This window comes from Tamandua tetradactyla, chromosome 2, assembly GCF_023851605.1.
Source record: "Tamandua tetradactyla isolate mTamTet1 chromosome 2, mTamTet1.pri, whole genome shotgun sequence".
NCBI classification, from domain to species: domain Eukaryota; kingdom Metazoa; phylum Chordata; class Mammalia; order Pilosa; family Myrmecophagidae; genus Tamandua; species Tamandua tetradactyla.
This window is the reverse complement of record NC_135328.1, coordinates 43,414,424-43,439,553: the sequence shown is the minus strand read 5'-3', so window position 1 is coordinate 43,439,553 and position 25,130 is coordinate 43,414,424. Positions and strand designations below refer to the sequence as shown.

The following is a 25,130-nucleotide window of genomic DNA, read 5'->3' as shown; positions in this document are numbered from 1 at the left end:
GACATTTGATCTTTGATAAGGCAGTCAAGCCAACTCACCTGGGACAGAACAGTCTCTTCAATAAATGGTGCCTAGAGAACTGGATATCCATATGCAAAAGAATGAAAGAGGACCTGTATCTCACACCCTATACAAAAGTTAACTCAAAATGGATCAAAGATCAAAACATTAGGTCTAAGAACATAAAACAGTTAGAGGAAAATGTAGGGAGGTATCTTATGAATCTTACAATTGGAGGCAGTTTTATGGACCTTAAACCTAAAGCAAGAGCACTGAAAAAATAAATAAATAAATGGGAGCTCCTCAAAATTAAACATTTTTGTGCATCAAAGAACTTCATCAAGAAAGTAGAAAGACAGCCTCCACAATGGGAGACAATATTTGGAAACGACATATCAGATAAAGGTCTAGTATCCAGAATTTATAAAGAGATGGTTCAACTCAACAACAAAAAGACAGCCAACCCAATTCCAAAATGGGAAAAAGACTTAAACAGACACCTCTCAGAAGAGGAAATAGAAATGGCCAAAAGGCACATGAAGAGATGCTCAATGTCCCTGGCCATTAGAGAAATGCAAATCCAAACCACAATGAGATATCATCTCTTACCCACCAGAATAGCCATTATCTACAAAACAGAAAATGACAAGTGCTGGAGAGGATGTGGAGAAAGAGGCACACTTATCCACTGTTGGTGGGAATGTCAAATGGTGCAACCACTGTGGAAGGCAGTTTGGCGGTTCCTCAAAAAGCTGAATATAGAATTGCCATATTACCCAGCAATACCATTGCTAGTTATCTACTCAGAGGACTCAAGGGCAAAGACACAAACGGACATTTGCACACCAATGTTTATAGCAGCATTATTTACATTTGCAAAGAGATGGAAACAAAATGTCCATCAACAGACGAGTGGCTAAACAAACTGTGGTATATACATACGATGGAATATTATGCAGCTTTAAGACAGAATAAACTTATGAAGCATGTAATAACATGGATGGACCTAGAGAACATTATGCTGAATGAAACTAGCCAAAAACTAAAGGACAAATACTGTATGGTCCCACTGATGTGAACCGACATCAGAGAATAAACTTGGAATATGTCATTGGTAACAGAAACCATCAGGAGATAGAAGTAGGGTAAGATAATGAGTAATTGTAGCTGAAGCGATACAGACTGTGCAACAAGATTGGATACAAAAACTCAGAAATGGACAACACAATACTACCTAATTGTACTGTAATTATGTTAAAACATCAAATGAAGCTGCATCTGAGGTATAGTTTTTTTATTATTATTATTTTTTATTTTTTAAAAAAATTTTTCTCTTTATTATCATTTCATTCCTTTTTCTGTTGTGTTTCTATTTCTTTTTCTAAATCGATGCAAATGTACTAAGAAATGATGAATATGCATCTATGTGATGATATTAAGAATTACTGATTGTATATATAGAATGGAATGATTTCTAAATGTTGTGTTAGTTAATTTTTTTAATTAATAAAAAAAATTGATCTGCCCACAGTCTAGAGGATGGATTGAAAGGGGACAAGGCTGGTTGCAAGAGACCAGTTTGCAGGTAGAAGATGACAAAGGTCTCCATGAAGACATCTATAGCAAAGAAAGAAGTCAACATAACCGAGACTTTATGGAGGGAGAATCTCCAGGCTGAGATGACTGGGTGGGTGTGGAAAATGAAAGATAATGAAGAATAAAGGACCATGTCCATGTTTGTAGCTCAGGTAAACAAGTAACCAGAGCAAGGTCTAGTCAACTAGGAATCTCAAGCCACGTTCTGTACAGACAGACAGATTACAGATACACTGCAGACACCGCCTTCAACTCAACACCCAATTCTGGCTTTTACTTTTAGCTGCCTCCTGCTTCCATTCCAGGTGTGGCTTAATTTTTTCAACAGATATTTACTGACCTCCCACAATTTTCCAGGTAAAAAAGATTCCTGCGTGTAATGTCAAGAAGACAAAGATAATTCATATAAAGTGCTATAAAGAAAGGTAACAGAGATCCGTGAATATATAATAGGGCAACCTGATCCAGAAAAGCAATGCCTGAGTTTATATCCAAAGAATGAACAGACAAAAAGGAGGAGTAACCCAGGACAAGGACCAGGATGAGTCCAACATAAGAAATATCCTGATACATTTGAGGAACTGGATGAATCCCCTGGGAAAAGTGATGTGAGAAGAGACTGGAGAGGAAATAATAAGTCTTTATGCTGAAGTGGGGGAAGTCATTGAAGGATTTTGGAACATATGAAACATAGTAGAGACTAGATAAATATTAATTAAATAGAGACACTTTAGTCTAGGAAGTTAGATGATCACATTTTTATTTTTAAAAGATCATTATATCCATGATATCCAGTGGATGGAGGGGGCTGAAGGGTACAATGACTGAGAAGCCGAAAAGTAAATGACAGTATGTATGCATATGATGGAACACTGTGCAGCGACAAAAAGGACTGACCTTTGTGAGGCATGCAACAAACCAAATGAATCTTGGGGACAACATGTTGTATAAAATAAGCCAGAAGCAAAAAATAAATATGTAATGGTCTTGTTCACAAAATACTTAAAAGAAAATTTGGAGCCTAGATGGTAAACTCTTAGAGCAGACATTCTTAAGTCCAAAGTTGTAAGTATACTACTAGATTTTGAGGCACTCAGCTACATGTGTATAAACTGGCATTTCCTGGAACTTTGAGTACCTCTGTGACACCTAAGATTCTGAACTGGAGTTCTGTGGGTCTGAAAGTCAGCATTGCTACATACAATAACAGATAAAGTGACCAAAAAAGAGATCAGCCTTAAGCTAGAGATAAAAATGAAGCCAATGTGGTTGGGACTATGGTACATCAGAATATAGTGCAAAAGATGATAGTGTATGTACTCTAGAGATTCACCTACTGTTTGAGACCAAAGACAGAGAGGTTGATCATGTCTAGAACCTACATTTTCTGTAACACATAGTCTAAATCAACCTGTCTGGGTAATTCATTCAAACAACCCAAACACATGGAGTCCAGAACAGGAACAAGGCCTTGTAATTCTGTACAGCTTAATGTAATACCTGGAGACATCCCAGACTGTGATGGTCTGCTAATTAAAAAGTATTGGTAGAGTCCCTTGAGGAACTTGAGAAAAATGTGTAAATATTAAATCCCCCCACCCCAGGAAACCCCTGGTACTTTCTCAAACATTAAGGTGAAGCCCTTGATTTTGAAGCTTGCCTTTACAACACTTATTTCTGAGGGGGAAGCTAAGATCACCTATAATTATGCCTAAGACTTTCTTCCAGGAAACATCTTTGGTTGCCCAGATGTGGCCTCTCTCTCTCTAAGCCCAACTTGGCAAGGAAAATTAAAGCCCTCTCCTTTATGTGAGGCATGGCATTTAGGGGTGAAATCTCCCTGACAACAGGAGACATGATTCACAGGGATGAGCCTGGCCCTGGCACCATGGGATTGACAACATCTTCTGGACTAAAAAGGGGAAAAGAGATGTAGCAAAATAAGGTATCAGTGGCTAAGATAGTTCAAATGGAGTCAAGAGGCTATTCTGGAGGCTACTTTTATGCAAGTTTCAGCTAGATATCCCTAGTTGTCATGGTTTGCCATACCACAACTAACATCATTCCTTTTAACCCTAAAGGACATCCAGGGCTCTAACTGAGAATCTACAAAAGTTTCATGGACTAAGTTTACTTTCCTGAAACCTATAACCTCCAGAAGACTCCTAGGTCAGACAAGTTCTGAAACCCAGAAGGGCCAGCCTCTCCATGAATATAAAGTAATTTCACACCCTTATCCAATTCTAACACCCCTTTTCAACATGCAGGCATGTTGGCTTAAGAAACAGTGAAGGAGTCTCTCTTCTTCCTTAAAAGGCTTCAACTGATTGGAATATCTCATTGTGGGAGACTTGGCCCAGTTGATCACAGATGGAATCTGCCCCAGATGATTTAATACACAAACCTTCTGGTTTATCAACCAGTCATGAAATATCTTCACAGCAGTGGTCAGGCCAGTGCTTGCCTGACCAGACAACTGGGTATCATCACTAGGCCAAGTTGACTCCAAAACCTAACCATCATAGTCCACCCTTTGTCAACTTGACAGTTATATACAGCACCTAGAAACAAGCTTAATTTCCAAATAGAATACAATAACAGACAAATGTTTCCCCTAACAATATTCAACCATCCTGCTTAAACCAGAAATGCACTACATCTCTCCAGAATAAGGTGCAAGTCCTTAGATAATACTCACTCCAAAACTTCACATCCTTTTTTATGACTTAAATACTATAAGGTGAGCAATACAACTTATGTCATAGGGTGAGAGGAAAACAAAATATTTGCTTATGTACAAAGGCAAATGTACTCATAACAAAACAGGGAGGAAGGGCAGGCCACAGTGGCTCAGCAGGCAGAGTTCTTGCCTGCCATGCCAGAGACCCGGGTTTGATTTCCAGTGCCTGCCCATGCAAAAAAAAAAAAAGACAGGGAGAAAATATTCATGCAATCATAGCCCTTGCTTCTGTAACTCGTCATGTGGTGGTAGTTCATATTTATCACTACCTTCTTCTACTAAAACTTTCCCAGATCACAGCTGTGGCCTCTTGGGAAGTTCCTTACAGTCAGTTGACTGTGTAAGAGAAAACTCAGGCCTGGTTTACAGATGGTTGTGCATAATATTCAGGGACCACATGGAAGTGGACATCTGCAGTAGTACAACACTTCTCAGGGGTGTTCTTAAAGGACAGTGGTGAGGGGAAATTCCAGCGGGTGGAACATTGAGTGATGTACCTAGTTGTCCTCCCATAGGGGTTTGCCAAAGGCTTCAGACAGCATCCCTATTTGCCACTGACACTTCTGGTACCATTGGATCTACTGAATCATATGACCCAAGTGACAGAACAGCTTACACAACAGCCTGGGCCTGTTGCAGAGCCTCCTCTTGCTCCAGTCCCCATTCAAAACCAGCAGCCTTTCTGGTCAGAGTAGTACACCCAAGAGAGAAATATGTTGTCTCCAAAATCCAAACAAGCCAACTAGGCATTGTGCTTCTTTCTTGGTTGTAGGAGGACCAGGTGCAAAAGTTTATCCTTAACCTTAGAAGGGATATCTCAACATGCCCCACACCACTGGACACCTAGAAATTTCATTAAGGTTGAAAGTCCCTGTATTTTAGTTGGATTTATCCCCCATCCCTTGACATGCAAATGCCTTATCGATAAATCTAGAGTAGTTGCTACTTCTTGCTCACTAGGCCCAGTCAGCATGATATCATCAATATAATGGACCAGTGTGATGTCTTGTGGGAGGGAGAAATGATTAAGGTCCATGCAGATAAGATTTTCACATAGGGCTAGAGAGTTGATATACCCCTGAGGCAGGACAGTGAATGTATACTGCTGGCCTTGCCAGACGAATGCAAAATGTTTTTTGTGCTCCTTACTGACAACTATTAAGAAAAAAGCATTTGCCAGATTAATAACTGCATACCAGGTACCAGGCAATGTGTTTATTTGCTCAAGCAATGATACCACATCTGGAACAGCAGCTGTAATTGGAGTCACCACCTGGTTAAGTTTATGGCAATCTGCTGTCATAATCCAGGACCCATCTGTTTTCTGCACAGGCCAAATAGGAAAGTTGAATGAGGATATGGTGGGAATCACCACCCTTGCATCTTTCAAGTTCTTAAGAGTTGCACTAATCTCTGCAATCTCTCCAGGAATGCAGTATTGCTTCTGATTCACTATTTTTCTAGGTAGGGGCAGTTTTAGTGGCTTCCATTTGGCCTTTCCTACCATAATAACCTTCACTCCATGACTCAGAGAACCATTGTGAGGATTTTGCCAGTTGCTGAGTATGTTTATTCCAATTATGCATTCTGTAACTAAGGAAATGACCACAGAATGGGTCTGGGGGACCACTGACCCACTGAGATGGACCTGAGCTAAAACTCCATGGATCACCTGATCTCCATAACCCGCTACTCTGACTGACATTTTGGGCTTCCCAGAATTAGTTATCATGGAGATCCTTGAAGAAACAAAGCCCTTACTGATGGGTACTAGGTATATTGGGGGGAAATGGAAAAAGCATTTTGATTCAAGCAGTACCTGCCCTCTGCATGCTTCTAGCTCTAGGCTCCTTGATTCTCACAGCCAAAAGTCCTTTTCAGTTTCCTCTGCCATTAGCCCTTCAGCCTCTCCTTCCACTGCTGCTAGCTTCTTCTTTATTAGACATTTCTCAGTCATCCCTTTACATACATTGAATACTAGTTTGTGGCTTACAGATTACTTCCATGTGCACATTCCTCACTTTTAAGAATACTACAAGCAGGTTCTGTTAGCCCAATCTTCTTTGTGAAGAAAATGAAACTCAAAGCAATGAAGAGATTTTGCAAAAGACGTTTTCAGTAGATGGTGGAGTCAGAATTCAAACCACATTCTTCTGCCCTGCTGAAGTTCTTCAAAAATGCAGCTCCCAGTTACCATGAGGCTTGAGAGGTCCTGTTTCTAGCAGTTAACAATAAGTGATTGCACACCACATTAATTTTGAAAGCTCACCAGTTCCTGGAATAAATATATTAAGGTATAAAATTTCCATAGTTAAAAATAGTGCACCTGCACATTTGTTTTTGTCATAAACTTGTGAAGCTTTACAGTAAATATGAGGCTATGTCACTCTGTATGATCATCCTAATTTGAGATCCAGGTTCTGGCCCTTTAAGCCTTCATGGTCTTGAAAAAAAGCACTTAGCCCTTTAACTTTGGTTTCCCTATATGTTCACAGGTAATACTATTGATGCCTCGTTTGAGGGTTGTTTTGAGTAATATACATAAAGCATTTGGTTCAGTGCCTGCCACCAAATGAGTGCTTAATATGTCTTAGCCATAGCTATCATTCCCCATAATTGCATATTCATTTTCAAATTATACAAAGTACAAATAAATATTTCTCCTACAAAGTCTCACAAATTCAGGTGAAAGATGCTCAAAAAATGAAAAATCTAGAGGCAACAAGATTTTTTAAAGAAATACAGGATACTTACTTTCAAGAGCATCCAAGGACACCTGAGAGAGAAGAGGATTTTGGTAAAAAAAAAAAAAAAAGTAAGTAAAAACAAAAAGTGGAGATGGTGGAATAGGAAGAGAAGGAGAAAGAAGAGGAAAATGCAAGACTAATTTCTTGAATACTTATCATCTGTGCTGGTTTGAAAGGATTTTTGTACCCTAGAAAAGCCATGTTTTAATCATGATTTAGTCTTGTGGGAGCAGCTGTTTCTTTAATCCCTGTTCAATAAGGTAGGTTGGAATCTTTTGATTAGATTACCTCCATGGAGATATGATACACCCAATGTTACTCCACCTACTCCAGCCATTCCAGTTGGGCCTTGATTAGTTTACTAGAATCCTTTAAAAGAAGAGGCATTTTTGGAGAAAGCTTCAGAACCACGGGAGAGCAACTGAGCAGAGTCATGAGAATGACAAGAGCAGCCTCATGAGAACTACAGAGTCCGCCAGCCAGTGACTTTTGGAGATGAAGGAGAATGCCCCTGGGGGAGCTTCATGAAGCAAGGAGCATGGAGAGGAAGCTATAGGGCATTGCCATGTTTGCCATGTGCCTTTTCAGTTGAAAGAGAAACCTTAAATGTCATTGGCTTTCTGGAACCAAGGTACCTTGCCCTGGATGCTTTAGATTGGACAATTCTAAAGCCTTGCTTTAATTAGGACATTTTCTCAGTCTTAGAACTGTAAACTAGTGACTTATTAAATTCTCCTTTTTAAAAGCCATTCCATCTCTGGTATATTGCATTCTGACAGCTAGCAAACCAGAACACCATCTTCAAGCACATAGTAAATTCAGCTTTTAAAGAATATACCATTTAATCTTCATGATAATAATCTTATGAAGGTATTACTATACCCAGATTGCAGATAAGGAAATCGAGGATCAAAGATGTTAGTTAACAGCCCAAAACTAGAAAATCAAGGAGCTGATTTCAAAATGATGCTCTTAGCAAAGACATTACACTATGCTATATTGCTTTCTAGTACATCTATCACTACATATGTACTATGTCATTACATTTATTTGTTTAAAAGTTTGTCACCCCCACTAGACTGTAACATTAAAAATAGAAAGTAGGAATTACTCTTCTTTGTAATTCCAGTGTTGGTTTCCCAGTGGGGATTTAATAAAACGGTGTTGAATAATTATGAATGCAATCGCTAAGTCACCAGTGATAAAGAATGTTTTAATAAATAGATTTATCTATAATATAGATTTTTTTTTGCACAGTTTGAATGAAAATGTTGGTTCAGAATGGGTGACTGTTGGCTGGTGGCTATGTCAGCATTCATATTATTCACTTGGTTAATTTAGTTGTTTGGATTTGTGCTTGTTTTGTTTTGTTTTCAAGGGCAGTAGAGAGGTGAGCCTCCACCTGACAAGATGGCTAACTAGAGAAATATACATCACTGAAATCACCTGAATTGGATTTTCCTGAAAGGAAATCACCTGAACTGGATTTTCCTGAAGGGAAATCCAATCTCTAGGGTCATGGATTTTAACCCAGGTATTTTAATTATTCAACTTATTTTCAAGAACTATGGAAGAAAAGGCAGAACCATGGATCGTTTATAGATATTCTAGGAGAGAAAGGAAAATATGAATAAATTAAGAATCGCTGAATTGAAACTTCTAGGATTTTTTGTGTTCTGTGGTGTATGCAGGATCATGGGAAGGGACAATCAAACTAACAGTGTCTCTGAGTTAATCCTCCTGGGACTCTCCACCCAAAATGAGGACCAGAAACCACTCTTTGTCGTGTTCCTCATTATGTACAAGGTCACCATGGTGGAAAACTTGCTCATCATTCTGGCCATTCACTCTGATGCCCAACTCCAGACACCTATGTCAGTATCCTGTCCTTCACTGATACTTGATACATTACAATTATTGTTTCCAGATGTTGGTGAACTTTCTGTTAAAGAAAAAGTCTATCTCCTATGCTGAGTGTATGACCCAGATGTATTTCTCCTTGGCTTTTGCCAGCACAGAAAGTTACCTCCTGGCAGCCATGGCCATTAACCACTATGTAGTCATCTACAACCTCTTCTACTATGTCACCACCAGGAGACACTGCTGATGTGTCCTGTTGCTGGCCTTCTCCTGCTCCATCTCTTGCCTCCATTCTTTCATGGCCATTCTTCTGATAAGTCATCTCAACTTCTGACTCGACTGTTATCCATCACTTCCTGATATCAACCCTCTGCTGAAATCATCCTGCTCCTTCACATTTGTCAATGAAATTGTAATTAACACAGAAGAATGGATATATTTGGTGACTCCCTTTATTTGCATTATCATCTCTTACCTTCAGAACCTCATTGCTGTTCTTAGGACCCCCTCAGCTTCTGGGAAGCATAAAACGTTCTCCACCTGTGATTCATACCTCACCATGGGAACCCTCTTTTATGGAAGTGTCATTTATGTTTATTTCTGACCCCTGTCCAGCTATACTGTCAAGGACTGGGTGGCAACAGTCACTTACACAGCTTTGTTCTCCATACTAAACCCATTTAAGATTTATCTACAGCCTGAGGAACAAAGACATGAAGTGGGGTCTGATGGACCTGCTGGACAAGAAGTACTAAGCAGCACCTCCATGGACATGCCTAGGACTGACTCTGTTCCTGACAGCCTTCATTTCTTCTTATTCCTAGGATATATATCAAGCTACTGGAGGTTAATATACTACATCCAAGTACTTCATGGGCAATGGCATAGATAGGACAAGACTGGAACATTGTGCCAAATCTTGTGTATTTGGACCCATCAATCAAGGCCTCCTTATTGGGGTCGCCATACTGGTAAAGTGTTTCTATACCCATCTCTTATCCCTCTTCCACTATCTTTTCCTATTCACTCCTTCTAAATGCTAAGAACTAATATTTTTCATTAATTTTTCTTAATCAATTTGTCCTTGTTCAGTAATTCTAAGCCCCAGCACCTTACACATTTCAAATATCAGCTACAGGAGTTCCAGAAAGATAGGAGAATAAGATAAGTCACATTCACCCTTGCTTCAAGAACAGCTAGAGTGGGGATAGGAGGGTGACTGAAACAATGGTTCCAGGGTTAAGTGACCTGAGGGGGCCTTCTGCACCACTAGGGAGGCCTTGGTTGCAGAAGCTGAGGAACTGAGAAGCAGAGAACTGGAGACCACTTAGCTAGTGCAAACAACCTGACATGGAAGCCTGGAACCCTCAGTGGTGGATGGATGGGGAGACAGGGACTAGGAAATAAGCCAAGCTGCATTCCTTCAACACACTACACTTACCAGTGCAGCCCTGTGACCTACAACTCACCCCACACCCCAAGCACCTAAACCCCATCATCCATCGCCTCTCCCCACACTCCAAGCACCCCCGCCAACCTCCCCTACACACCCCCTGCGCATGTAACTACCCCACACCCCCACCCCAAGCATGCACACACCTGTCTCAGCTCCACCAACCTCTCCTGCACAAGTGCAGTCTAGCCCCACCTCTTCCAAGCCCTACCTCCCCCTCCCTGACCCTTCAGGCTATCACCAATGCATAAAGGCTGTGGGTGCTTACCACCATACCCAGGCCACACCTGCCCCCAGCCCATACAGCCCTACCCCCCTGAGCCCACAGCCCATGCTTGTGCAATGCCAACCTGCTGCCCTGAGCTCTATGCATGCACGAAAAGGGCCCTGCTATACAGACCAGTGCACATCAGGGCCTCCCAGACCTATTCACCCACACGGCCACATTCTCACTGCTGCTGGTGGCCCATACTCACAGGCACCAGCATAGCATCCCCAACCTGTGCCTACATGTGTGCTGCAATGCATCACTGCACTGCTGTGCCCCACCCAGCACCCACATCCTGGTTGGTCCATATCCATCCTACAAATACAAAGCTTTAGACTACTAAAGGAAATGAACTTCCAGAGTAAATCAATCATAATATTTACACACTGCAAAGACAGCAGAAGACCACTAAGTATATCATGATGCAGACAGGTATAGCCCAGACTGATGACCAAATTAAAGCACCAAAGGAGACACATACATTGGAACAACTAATCAAAGATGTTCATATAACTCTACTAAAGAAAATAAATGGGGTGATTAATGACATAAAGAGGTCAAGAAGACACTAGAAAATCATAAAGAGGAACTTGAAAGAATAAATAGAAAAATAGCAGTTATCACAAAGGTTAAAATGCTGCAGACCAAACAAAAAACATACTAGAGACATACAACAGCAGATTGAAGAGGCAAAAAAAAGAATATGTGAACTAGAGGATAGGACAACTAGTTTCAAACACTCAAAATGGCAAAAAAGATGGAAATTTTTGAATTGGATCTCAGGAAAATGATGGACAAAACAAAATGCACAAATATAAGGATCACTGGTTTCCTAGAAGGAGATGAGAAAAGTAAAGGGCTAGGAAGATTGGTTGAGGATATACTGGGGGAAAACTTCCCAACCGTTATAAAGGACATAAATATGCAAGTCAAAGAAGCTCAGTGAACTCCAAATATAATAAATCCAAATAGACCTTCCCCTAGACACATACTAACCAGTCTGTCAAATGTTGAAGAGAAACAGAAAATCCTGAAAGTGGCAAGAGAAAAACAATCTACCACATACAAGGGTAACCACATAAGACTGAGTTCAAGACTATTCAGCTGACACTGTAGAGATGAGAAAGCAGTGGTATGATATATTTAAAATCCTAAAAGAGAAAGACTTCTGGCCAAGAATTCTATACCCAGCCAACTGTCCTTTAAAACTGAGGAAGAGATTTAAAATGTCACAGACAAACAAATCCTGAAAGATTTTGTCAGGAAGTGACCAGTCTTACAAGAAATACTCAAGGGAGTTATTCCAGTTGAAAAATAAAAAGACAGGAAAGAGAAGTCTAAAGGGGGCCACAGAATTGAAGAGTACCAGCAAGGGAAACTTAAAGGATAAAAAGAGAAAGAGGGAAAAGAAAATATAGATCTGACAAACAAAATCCAAAAGATAAAATGGTAGACTCAAGAAATGCCTTTTCAATAATAAACCTGAATGTTAACAGACTAAACTTACCAATTAACAGATGCATATTGGCAGAATGGATTAAGAAATATAATCCAGCTAGATGCTGCTCACAAGAGACTCAGCTTAGACACAAGGATACAAATAATTTGAAAGTGAAAGAATGGGAAAAGGTGTTCCACACATGCTGTAAACAAAAGAAAGCAGGAGTAGTTATACTAATATTGGACAAAACAGACTTTAAATGTAAAGACATCATAAGAGACAAAGAAGGACACCATATATTAATAAAAGAGACAACCCACCAAGAAGAAATAACAATCATAAATGTTTATGTTCACAATCAAGGATCTCCAAAGTACATGAGACAGACATTGGCAAAACTAAAGGGAATGATAAATGTTTCAACAATAATAGCTTTATTGTATTGTAGACTTTAATACACCACTCACCTCTATAAATAGAACAACCAGACAGAAGAACAACAAGGAAATAGAGAAATCAAACAACTTGATAAATTAACTAGACCTAACAGACATATACAGGTCATTACACCCCAAAACACTAGTATATACATTCTTCTCTAGCTCTCATGGAATGTTCTCCAGCATAAATCATATGCTGGAGCACAAAACAGGTCTTTCTAAATTTTGAAACATTGAAATTATTCAAAGCACCTTCTCTGATAACAATGGAATGAAGCTGGATATCAATAACCACCAAAGAATGAGAACTTTCACAAATATATGGAGATTAAATAGCACACTCTTAAACAACCAAAGAAGAAATTGCTAGGGAAATCAGTAGATATCTGGAGACAAATGAAAATGAAAATACAACATCAGAACTGTGCTGGTTTGAAAGGATGTATGAACTTTAGAAAAACCATGTTTTAATCAAAATTGCATTTCATAATGGCAGAATAATCCCTATTCAAACTGTATATTTGAATCTGTAATTAGATCATCTTCCTGGAGATGTAACCTATTCAAGAATGGTTGTTAAGCTGGGTTAGGGGAGGCATGTCTCCATCTGTTTGGGTGGGTCTTGATCAGTTTCTGGAGTCCTATAAAAGAGGAAACATTTTGGAGAATGAAGGAGATTCAGAGAGAGCAGAGAATGTTTCAGCACCATGAAGCAGAGAGGCCATCAGCCAGCACTTTGGAGATTAAGAAGGAAGATGCCTCCTGGGGAGCTTCATGAAATAGGAAGCCAGGAGAGACAGCTAGCAGATAACGCTGTGCTCACTGTGTGCCCTTTCAGCTGAGGGAGAAGCCATGACTGTGTTCACCATGTGCCTTCTTGGATGAGAGAGAAACCCTGAACTTCATCGGCCTACTTGAACCAAGGTATCTTTTTCTGGATATCTTTGATTGGACATTTTTATAGACTTGTTTTTTGTTTTTTTGCTTTTTTTTTTTATACATGGGCAGGCACTGGGAATTGAACCCGGGTCCTCTGGCATGGCGGGCAAGCATTCTTGCCTGCTGAGCCACCATGGCCCGCCCTTTTTTTTTTTTTTAATTAGACTTGTTTTAATTGGGACATTTTCTCGGGCTTAGAACTGTAAATTAGCAACTCATTAAATTCCCCTTTCTAAAAGCCATTCCATTTCTGGTATATTGTATTCTGGCAGCTAGTAAACTAGAACAAGAACGTATGGGATGTGGCAAAGACTGTGCTGAGAGGGAAATTTATTGCCCTGAATGCCTATATTTAAAAACAAGAAAGAGCAAAAATTGAGGACTTAACTGCTCACCTGGAGGAACTTGAGAAAAATCAGCAAACTGACCCCAAAGCAAATGGAAGAAGAGAAATAACAGACTAAAGCAGAGTTAAATTAATGGGAAAACAAAAAAACACTAGCAAGACAGACAAAGATAAAGAGAGGATGCAAATAAACAAAAATCAGAAATGAGAAGGGGTATGTTACCACAGACCCTGAAGAAATAAAAGAAATCATAAGAGAATACTATGAACAACTACATGACAACAAACTAGACAACTTAGATGAAATGGACAAATTCCTGGAGAAACACAAACAAGCTAAACTGACTCAGGAAGAAATAGAAGATCTCAGCAAACCAATCACAAGTAAAGGGATTAAATCAGTCATCAAAAATCTTCCTACAAAGAAAAGCCCATGGTCAGATTGCTTCACAGGGGAATTTCATCAAACATTCCATAAAGTACTAACACCAATCCTGCTCAAACTTTTCTGAAAAACTGGGGAAAAAGCAATTCTACCTAACTCGTTTTATGAAGCTAATATCATTTTAATACTAAAACTGAATAAAGATGCTATAAGAAAGGAAAACTACAGGCCAGTCTCCCTAATGAACAAAGATGCAAAAATTCTCAATAAAATATTAGAACATTGAATTCAACAACACACTAAAAGAATTATACACCATGACCAAGTGGGGTTTATACCAGGGATGCAAGGATGATTCAACACAAGAAAATCAATTAATGTAATACAGCACATTAACAAATCGAAAGGGAAAAATCACATGATCATCTCAATCGATGCTGAAAAACACATTTGACAAAATTCATCATCCTTTTCTTATAAAAACACTCCAAAATATAGAAATCAAAGGTAACTACCTCAATATGATAAAAGGAAAATATGAAAAACCGATAGCCAGCATCGTATTCAATGGAAAGAGATTGAAAGCCTTCCCCCCAAGAACAGGTACAAGAGAGGATGCCCACTGTCACCAATATTATTCAACATTGTGCTAGAAGTTCTAGCTAGAGCAATCAGGCAGGACAAAGAAATAAAAGGCATCCAAATTGGAAAGGAAGAAGTAAAATTCTTATTATTTGCAGATGATATGATACTATATTTGGAAGATGCTAAGAAATATACAACAAATTTACTTGAGCTAATAAACAAATTCAGCAAGATGGTGGGATATAAAATTAATGTGAAAAACTCAGTAACATTTCTATACACAAGCAATGAGCTAGCTGAAGAGTCAGTTAAGGAAAAATTCCATTCAAAATGCAACTAAAAGAATCAAATACTTAGGAATTAGCTTTACTAGGGATGTAAAGGACTTGTACACAGAAAACTAAATAATCTTGCTAAAAGAAATCAAAGGAGATCTAAATAGGTGGAAAGACATTCCCTGCTCATGGAAAGGAAGGCTAAATATAGTTAAGATGCCAATTCTCCCCAAACTGATCTATACATTCAACACAGTGCCAATAAAAATTCCAACAACCTACTTTGAAGATTTGAAAAAGCTAACTCCCAAATTCATCTGGAGAGGAAAGAGACTCCAAATAGCTAAAAGCATCCAAAAAAAAGAGTGATGTAGGAGGATTAACACTGCCTGACTTTAAAACCTATTATAAAGCCACAGTGGTCAAAACAGCATGGTACTGGTACAAAGACACACACATGGACAAATGGAATTGAATTGAGAATGCAGAAAAGGACCACCAAATCTACAGTCAACTGATTTTTGACAAGTCTCCCAAATCCTCTGAACTGGGACAAAATAGTCTTTTCAATAATTGGGCATGGAAGAACTGGATATCAACAGCAAGGGAATGAAAGAGGACCCCTATCTGACACCCTACACAAAAAGTAACTCAAAGTGATTTTAGGATCAAACTCCTAAATATATTTTAGGATCAAACACCTAGTATCATAAAAGTTCCAGAATAAAATGTAGGGAAACATCTTCAAGACTTAGCAATAGGAGGTAACTTCCTAAACTTTACACCCAAAGCACAAACAACAAAGGAAAAATCTAGATAAATGTGAACACCTCAAAATCAAATGCTCTGTCATGCTGGAAACCCGGGTTCAAGTCCCAGTGCTTTCCCATGCAAAAAAATAAAATAAAATAAAATGCTTCTGCACCTCAAAAGACTTTGTCAAAAAGGTGAAGAGGCACCAACTCAATGGGAGAGAACATCATATAAATCCATCTCCCTTCCCCAGGAGAGGGATGTGGCCCAGCTCAGGTGGTTTCCCTCCCTCAAGGAATTCAGATCCCAGGGTTTGAAAATTGAAGCAAGTAGAAAGCCAGCCTACAACATCTGTCTCTACCATGCCCCCAGCAGGGAGAGTCTGCTGAGATTAAAGGTACCACATCACCTTATGTTGGTGGGACATGCAAGCAGAAAAGTGGCACATACTGGGCAGGATAGGAAAAACAGAGTCCAAAGTCTTCGCAGGAAAGTCTCTCAACCTGCTGGGTCTCATCCTCAGGAAAAACTGATGCATGTGACTCTTTCCTCCTGACGGGAGGCCAGTTTGGTCTGAGAAAATGTGGCTGGGGTCTATAACCTAAGTAGACCCTCCTACTTAGGTAGGAAAACTGAAGATATGGCCCAGTCAAAGGAAGAAACCAACAATTCAAATGAGATACAAGAGTTGAAACAATTATTTCAGAATGTTCAAACAGACATAGAAAATCTCATCAAAAATCAAATCAATGAATTGAGGGAGGATATAAAGAAGGCAAGAAATGAACAAAAAGAAGAAATCAAAAGTCTGAAGAAAACAAATCACAGAACTTATGGGAATTAAAGGCACAGTAGAAGAGATAACAAAAAAAAAAAGGAAACCTACAATGTCAGATTTCAAGAGGCAGAAGATAAGGTTGTGAACTGGAGGAAGGAACATCTGAAATCTGTCAATCAAAAGAAAATATTGGAAAAATATAAGCAGGGACTCAGGGAACTGAATGACAACATGAAGTGCATGAATACATGTAGTTGTGGGTGTCCCAAAAGGAGAAGAGAAGGGAAAGGAGGAGAAAAATTAATGGAGGAAATTATCACTGAAAATTTCCCAACTCTTATGAAAGACTTAAAATTACAGATCCAAGAAGTACAGTGTACCCAAACAGAACAGATCCAAATAGATGTACTCCAAGACACTTACTAATCAGAGTGTCAGAGAGCAAAGAGAAAGAGAGAATCTTGAAAGCAGCCAGAGAAAAACCATCCATCACATACAAGGGAAGCCCAATAAGACTATGCATAGATTTCTCAGCAGAAACTATGGAAGCAAGAAGACAGCGGGATGATATATTTAAATTACTAAAAGAGAAAAACTGCCAACCAAGAATTCTATATCCAGTACAATTGTCCTTCAAAAATAAGGGAGAAATTAAAACATTTTCAGACAAAAAATCACTGAGAAAATGTGTGACCAATAGACCAGCTCTGCAAGTAATACTAAAGGGAGCACTAGAGGCAGATACAAAAAAAAAAAAAAAAAAAGACAGGTGTGGAGAAAAACGTAGAAATGAAGACTATAAGTAAAGGTAAAAAGAAGAAAAATTAGATATGACATATAAAAATCAAAAAGGCAAAATGGTAGAAGAAAGTACTACCCATCCAGTAATAACACTAAATGTTAATGGATTGAACTCCCCAATCAAAAAACATCGACTGGCAGAATGGATTGAAACAGGACCCATCTATATGCTGTTTACAGGAAACACATCTTTTCCCAATCTTTCACTTTCAACCTATGTTTATCCTTGAATCTAAGATATTTCGTGCAAATAACAATCAAGAAAGAGCAGGAGTTGCTATTCTAATATACAACAAATTAGACTTCAAATGTAAAACAGTTAAAAGAGATAAAGAAGGGCATGATGTATTAATAAAAGGAACAGTTCAGCAATAAGACATAGCAATCATAAATATTTATGCACCAAGCCGGAATGCTCCAAAATACATGAGGCAAACACTGAAAAGAGAAATAGACACATCTACCATAATAGCTGGAGATTTCAATTCCCCACTCTCATCAATGGACAGAACATCTAGACAGAGGATCAGTAAAGAAACAGAGAAGTTGAATAATACAATGAAAGAGCTAGACTTAACAGACGTATATAGAACATTACACCCCACAACAGCAGGATACACCTTTTTCTCAAGTGCTTATGGATCATTCTCAAGGATAGACCACATGCTGGGTCAGATAGCAAGTCTCAATAAATTTAAAAAGACTGAAATCATACAAAACACTTTCTCAGATCAAAAACAAATGAAGTTGGAAATCAATAATAGGCAAAGTGTCAGAAAATTCACAAATATGTGGAGGCTCAACAACACACTCTTAAACAACCAGTGGGTCAAGGAAGAAATTACAAGAGAAATCAGTAAATATCTCAAGGCAAATGAAAATGAAAACACAACATACCAAAACTTATGGGATGCAGCAAAGGCAGTGCTAAGAGGGAAATTTATTGCCCTAAATGCCTATATCAAATAAGAAGAAAGGGCAAAAATCTAGGAATTAACTGTCCACTTGTAAGGACTAAAGAAAGAACAGCAAACTAATCCCAAAGCAAGAAAAAGGAAAGAAATAATGAAGATTAGAGCAGAAAAAATGAAATTAAGAACATGAAAACAATTGAGAAAATCAACAAAACCAGAAGTTGGTTCTACGAGAAAATCAATAAGATTGATGGACCCTTAGCAAGGTTGACAAAAGAAGAAGAGAGAGGATGCAAATAAATAAAATCAGAAATGGAAGAGGAGACATAACCACTGACCCCACAGAAATAAAGGAAGTCATGAAAGGATACTATGAACAACTTCATGCTAATAAACATGATAATGTAGATGAAGTGGACAATTTTCCAGAAAGGCATGAACAACCAACTCTGACTTGAGAAGAAATAGACAACCTCAACAAAACAATCACAAGTAAAGAAATTAAATCAGACTTTAAGAAGCTCCCCAAAAAGAAAAGTCCAGGACTAGATGGCTTCACAGGTGAATTCTACCAAACACTCCAGAAAGAATTAGTACCAATCCTGCTCAAACTCTTCAAAAAAATTGAAGAGGAGGGAAAGCTACCTAACACATTCTACGAAGCCAACATCACCCTCATACCAAAGTCAGACCAAGATATTACAAAAAAAGAAAACTACAGATCAATCTCTGTAAGGAGTATACATGCAAAAATCCTCAACAAAATTCTAGCAAATCAAATCCAGGAGCACATTAAAAGAATTATACACCGTGACCAGGTAGGATTCATCCCAGGTATGCAAGGATGGTTCAACATAAGAAAAAATATTAATGCAATACACCATATCAACAAATCAACACAGAATAACCACATGATCATCTCGATGATGATGCAGAAAAAGCATTTGACAAAATTCAACATCTGCTCCTGTTGAAAACACTTCAAAGGATAGGAATAGAAGGGAACTTCCTCAGCATGATAAAGGGAATATATGAAAAACCCACAGCTAATATCATCCTCAATGGGGAAAAACTGAAAACTTTCCCCCTAAAATCAGGAACAAGACAAGCATGTCCACTATCACTACTGCTATTCATCTTTATGTTGGAAGCTCTAGCTGGAGCAATTAGACAAGAAAAAGAAATACAAGGCATCAAAATAGGAAAGGAAGAAGTAAACTGTCACTGTTTGCAGATGATATGATAACATATGTCAAAAATCCACAGCAAAACTACTGGAGCTAATAAATGAGTACAGCAAAGTGGCAGGTTACAATATCAACACCCAAAAGTCTGTAGTGTTTCTATACACTAACAATGAACAAGCTGAGGGGGAAATCAAGAAACGAATCCCATTTACAATTGCAACCATAAGAATAAAATATTTAGGAATAAACTTATCTAAAGAGACAAAAGACCTATACAAAGAAAAGTACAAGAAATTCTTAAAAGAAATCAAAGAAGACCTAAATAAATGGAAGGGCATACCATGTTCATGGATTGGAAGACTAAATATAGTTAAGATGTCAATTCTACCTAAATTGATTTACAGATTCAATACAATACCAATTAAAATCCCCAAAACTTATTTTTCAGAAATAGAAAAACCAATAACCAAATTTATCTGGAAGGGCAGGGTGCCCCGAATAGCTAAAAGTATCCTCAGAAAGAAAAATGAAGTCAGAGGTCTCATGCTACCTGACTTTAAGGCATATTATGAAGCTACAGTGGTCAAAACTGGCATAAAGATAGATATACTGACCAATGTAATTGAATAGAGTTTTCAGTAATAGACCCTCTCATCTATGGACAATTGATCTTTGATAAGGCAGTCAAACCAACTCACTTGGGACAGAACAGTCTCTTCAATAAATGGTGCCTAGAGAACTGGATATCCATATGCAAAATAATGAAAGAGGATCCACATCTCACACCTTATACAAAAATTAACTCCAAATGGATCAAAGACCTAAACATTAGATCTAAGACAATAAAGCTGTTAGAAGAAAATGTAGGTAAATATCTTATCAATCTTATAATAAGAGGTGGTTTCCTAAACCTTAGGAGGCAGTTTCCTAGACCTTACACCCAAAGCATGGGCATGGAATGAATAAATAAATAAATAAATAAATAAATAAATAAATAAATAAATAGGAACTCCTCAAAATTAAACACTTTTGAGCATCAAAGAACTTCATCAAGAAAGTAAAAAGACAGTCTACACAATGGGAGACAATATTTGGAAATGATATACCAGATAAAGATATAGTATCCAGAATATATAATGAGATTGTTCAACTTAACAACAAAAAGACAAAGAACCCAATTACAAAATGGGCAAAAGACTTGAACAGACACTTCTCAGAAGAGGAAAAACAAATGGCCAAAAGGCACATGAAAATATGTTCACCTTCCCTGGCTATAAGGGAAATGCAAATCAAAACCACAATGACGTATCATCTCACCCCCTACCAGAATGGCCATTATCAATAAAACATAAAACGACAATGAATGAGATGTGGAGAAAGAAGCAAACTTAGCAACTGTTGGTGGGAATGTCAAATGGTACAACCACTGTGGAAGGCAGTTTGGAGAGTTCTCAGGAAGCTAAGTATAGATTTGCCATATGTATTAGTTAGGGTTCTCTAGAGAAACAGAATCAACAGGGAACACTTGCAAATATAAAATTTATGAAAGTGTCTCACGTGACCGTAGGAATGCAGAGTCCAAAATCCACAGGGCAGGCTGTGAAGCTGATGACTCCAATGGATGGCCTGGATGAACTCCACAGGAGAGGCTCACCAGCCAAAGCAGGAATGGAATCTGTCTCTTCTGAGTCCTCCTTAAAAGGCTTCCCATGATTGGATTTAGCATCACTAATTGCAGAAGACACTCCCCTTTGGCTGATTACAAATGGAATCAGCTGTGGATGTAGCTGACGTGATCATGACCTAATCCTATGAAATGTCCTCATTGCAACAGACAGGCCAGCACTTGCCCAATCAGATGAACAGGTACCACAACTTGGCCAAGTTGACACCTGTCCCTAACCATGACACCATATGACCCAGCAGTACCATTACTAGGTATCTATTCAGAGGACATGAGGGTAAGGACACAAACGGACATTTGTACACCAATGTTTATAGCAGCATTATCTACAATTGCCAAGAGAGGGAAACAGCCAAAATGTCCATCAACAGATGAGGGGCTAAACCAGCTATGGTATATACATATGATAGAATATTATGCAGCTGTAAGACAGAATAAAGTTATGAGGCATGTAACAACATGGACGGACCTTAAAGACATTGTGCTGAGTGAGATTAGCCAGAAACAAAAGGACAAGTACTGTATGGTCTCACTGATATGCACTGACATTAGTGAATAAACTTGGAGAATTTCAGTTGTTAACAGAAACTATCAAGAGATAGAAATATGGTAAGATATTGGGTAATTGAAGCTGAAGGGATGCAGTTTGTGCAACAGGACTGATTGTAAAAATTCAGAAATGGATAGCACAATACTACATAACTGTAATACAATTATGTTAGAACACTGAGTGAAGCTGAATGTGAGAATGATGGAGGAGGGCTGGGGGCCCAAAAGAAATCAGAAAGAAAGATAGACAATAAAGACTGACATGGTATAATCTAGGAATGCCAAGAGTGTATAATGATAGTGACTAAATGTACAAATTTAAAAATGTTTTTGCATGAGGAAGAAGAAAAAACTGTCAATACTGCAGGGTACTGAAAATAGATGGTAATTAATATCTAAAAATTTTAACTTATGTGTGAGAAAAAGGCAAAAAATATTCATTTGGTACAAAATTTTTTAAAAAATCAAGGGACAGGCACATTTTCCTGGGAGTCCCCGTGGTTGAGAGGGTACCCAGGACTTCCCAGATGGGAAAGTTCAATAGTTTCACGTATTTTTTCCTTCCCTGCCAGTTTGAAAGTATTATGTACCCCAGAAGTGCCATATTTTAATCCTGATCCAATCTTGTGGAAGCAGATGTCACTGTTAATCCTGATTCAATACTGTACCTTGGAAACTTTGATTAGATTATCTCCACAGAGATGGGTCGTGCCTATTGTAAACATTTGATTAGTTGGAGATATGACTTCGCCAAATCTAGGTGGGTTTTGATTAGATTATTAGAGTCTATAAAGGGGTAAACATTTTGGAGAAAACTCAGAGCCAACAGAGAGAGAGACCCAACAAAAACTTAGGCGTAGAGCTGACACAGATGCTGATGTTTGGAGATGCTTGGAGCAAGAAGATGTCACCATGAGATGTTAAGCAAGCCAGAACCTTGAGAGAGCCAAGGGAAACCAAGAGATGAAAACCAACCCTGGAGAAGCAAAATGAGGAATCCCCACAGAAAGAGAGAATGCAACGAAGCCTAGGAGCAAGGGACCAGCATGCCTTCCCAGTAACAGAGTTGTTCCAGATGCATTGACCTTTCTTGAATTAAGGTATCTTTCTCTAGATGTCATAGTTTAGATATTTCCATAGGCTTAGAATGGTAAACTTGCAACTTATTAAATTTCCTTTTTTTTTTTAAAAAAAAAAAACCTTTTATAAAGCCACAGTGGTCAAAACAGCATGGTACTGGCACAAAGATAGAAACATTGACCAATGGAATCGAATTGACAGTGCAGAAACAGACAACCAAATCTGTGGTCAACTGATTTTTGACAAGGCCCCAAATCCTCTGAACTGGGACAAAATAGTCTTTTCAATAATTGGGCATGGAAGAACTGGAAATCAATAGACAAGAGAATGCAAGAGGACCCCTATCTTACACCCTACACAAAAATTAACTCAAAGTGGATCAAACACCTAAATATAATAACTAGCACCATAAAGCTTCTAGAAGAAAATGTGGGGAAACATCTTCAAGACCTAGTGATAGGAAGTAGCTTCCTAAACTTTACACCCAAAGTACGAGCAACAAAAGAAAAATAGATAAATGGGAACTCCTCAAAATCAAATGCTTCTGCCCCTCAAAAGACTTTGTCAAAAAGGTGACGAGGCAGCCAACTCAATGGGAGAAAATATTTGGAAATCACATATCAGACAAAGGTTTGATTTCCTATATATACAAAGAAATCATACAATCCAACAACAAAAGAACAAACAACCCAATTATAAAATGGGCTAAAAATTTGAATAGGCATTATACCGATGGCTCAAAAGCACATGAAGAGATGCTCATTTTCATTGGTTATAATGGAAATGCAGATCAAGAGTACAATGAGATACCACCTCACACCTATAAGAATGGCTGCTGTTAAACAAACAGGAAACTATAAATATTGGAGAGGATGTGGAGAAACTAGGACATTTATGTACTGCTGGTGGGAATGTATAATGGTGCAGCCACTATGGAAGACTGTTTGGCGGTTCCTTAGGAAACTAAATATTGAGTTTTCCTACAACCCAGCAATAGCACTACTTGGTATTTACCCAGAAGAGCCTAAAGCAATGACACAAACAGACATTTGCACACCGATGTTCATAGCATTATTTACAATCACCAAAAGATGGAAACAAACCAAATGTCCATCAACAGATGAGTGGATCAATAAAATGTGGTATATACACACGATGGAATATTATGCAGCAGTAAGATAAAATGATGTACTAAAGCACACGACAAGATGGATGAGCCTTGAGGACATAATGCTGAGTGAAATTAGCCAGACACAAAAGGATAGATCATATAATCACAATTTCATATATGATTATATGACCAACATAAAGGTATAATCAGAGGCTTACATTACAGAATATAGGGGACTTAGAGATACATAGAAGCTAGAGATGGATGAATTATTAGCTAATGAGGTTGAACTCCAATGTAAGGGAGTAGATAGGAGTGAAGGTAGTCCTCTAGTGTGTCTATAAGTAATATTACCATATTGAAAATGAACAAGATTGAAAGGGGTTGTACAGACCTACATGTTCCAATGATTAACACTAGAAATATGAATTAGTTCTCACTTCAAAGATATGATTCTTGTATAAAAAGTATTTAAGTACAGGGTAAGGGGAAAAACTGCTATTGCATGCTATGAGCCATGTCAAAAGTAAACCATCATCCCTAAGAGCAAAGGCAAATAACAGAGGGAGGGACAAGAGTTAAGAGGAGGTTTAGACTTCCTATTTGGCAAGGGTGTGTTTATTGGTTTTCTGTCACTTGGGAACAATGAAATTATCTAAAATGTTGATGGACTGTGGACTTTGGGCCCTCTACATGATGCCCAATGAATGCAGGTGGCTGAAGGATGAATGGACAGAGAAGTAGAATGGTGAATGATGGTGTACACTTATGAACGAAGGCTGTGCTGCTACAATAAGGAACATTGTCATGAGGCATGCAACGATGTGAATGAACATGCAGGATATTTGACGAGACAAAATAAACCAGAAACAAAAAAAACAACAATGGTATGGTCACCTTTAGAAAATGCTTTTAAGAAAACAGGGGTCTAGGTTGTAAGCTTTTAGAACATACACATTAAGTCCAGAGTGGTGATCATTATTTCTGGATCTTGAAAGGCTAATATATATATATATATATATATATATATATATGACCTGATATTTAGAGATAAGAACACAGCCAAACAGATTGGAGTTAAATTAATTCGGAACATAGGGGTAAGGAAGACAGTGTCTATATTTTAGAACCACACATACTCTTTGAGACCAATGGAAGAAAAGTTTATTTGATCTGGAACTGAAATTTTCTGTAGTGC

The 25,130-nt window shown here is 38.3% G+C and overlaps 1 pseudogene; it reads left to right on the top strand.

Annotated features, from left to right (window-relative positions):
• The first annotated feature begins 8,778 nt into the window (after positions 1 to 8,778).
• LOC143656041 (olfactory receptor 1L3-like) lies at positions 8,779 to 9,698 on the top strand (annotated as a pseudogene).
• Positions 9,699 to 25,130: the final 15,432 nt, after the last annotated feature.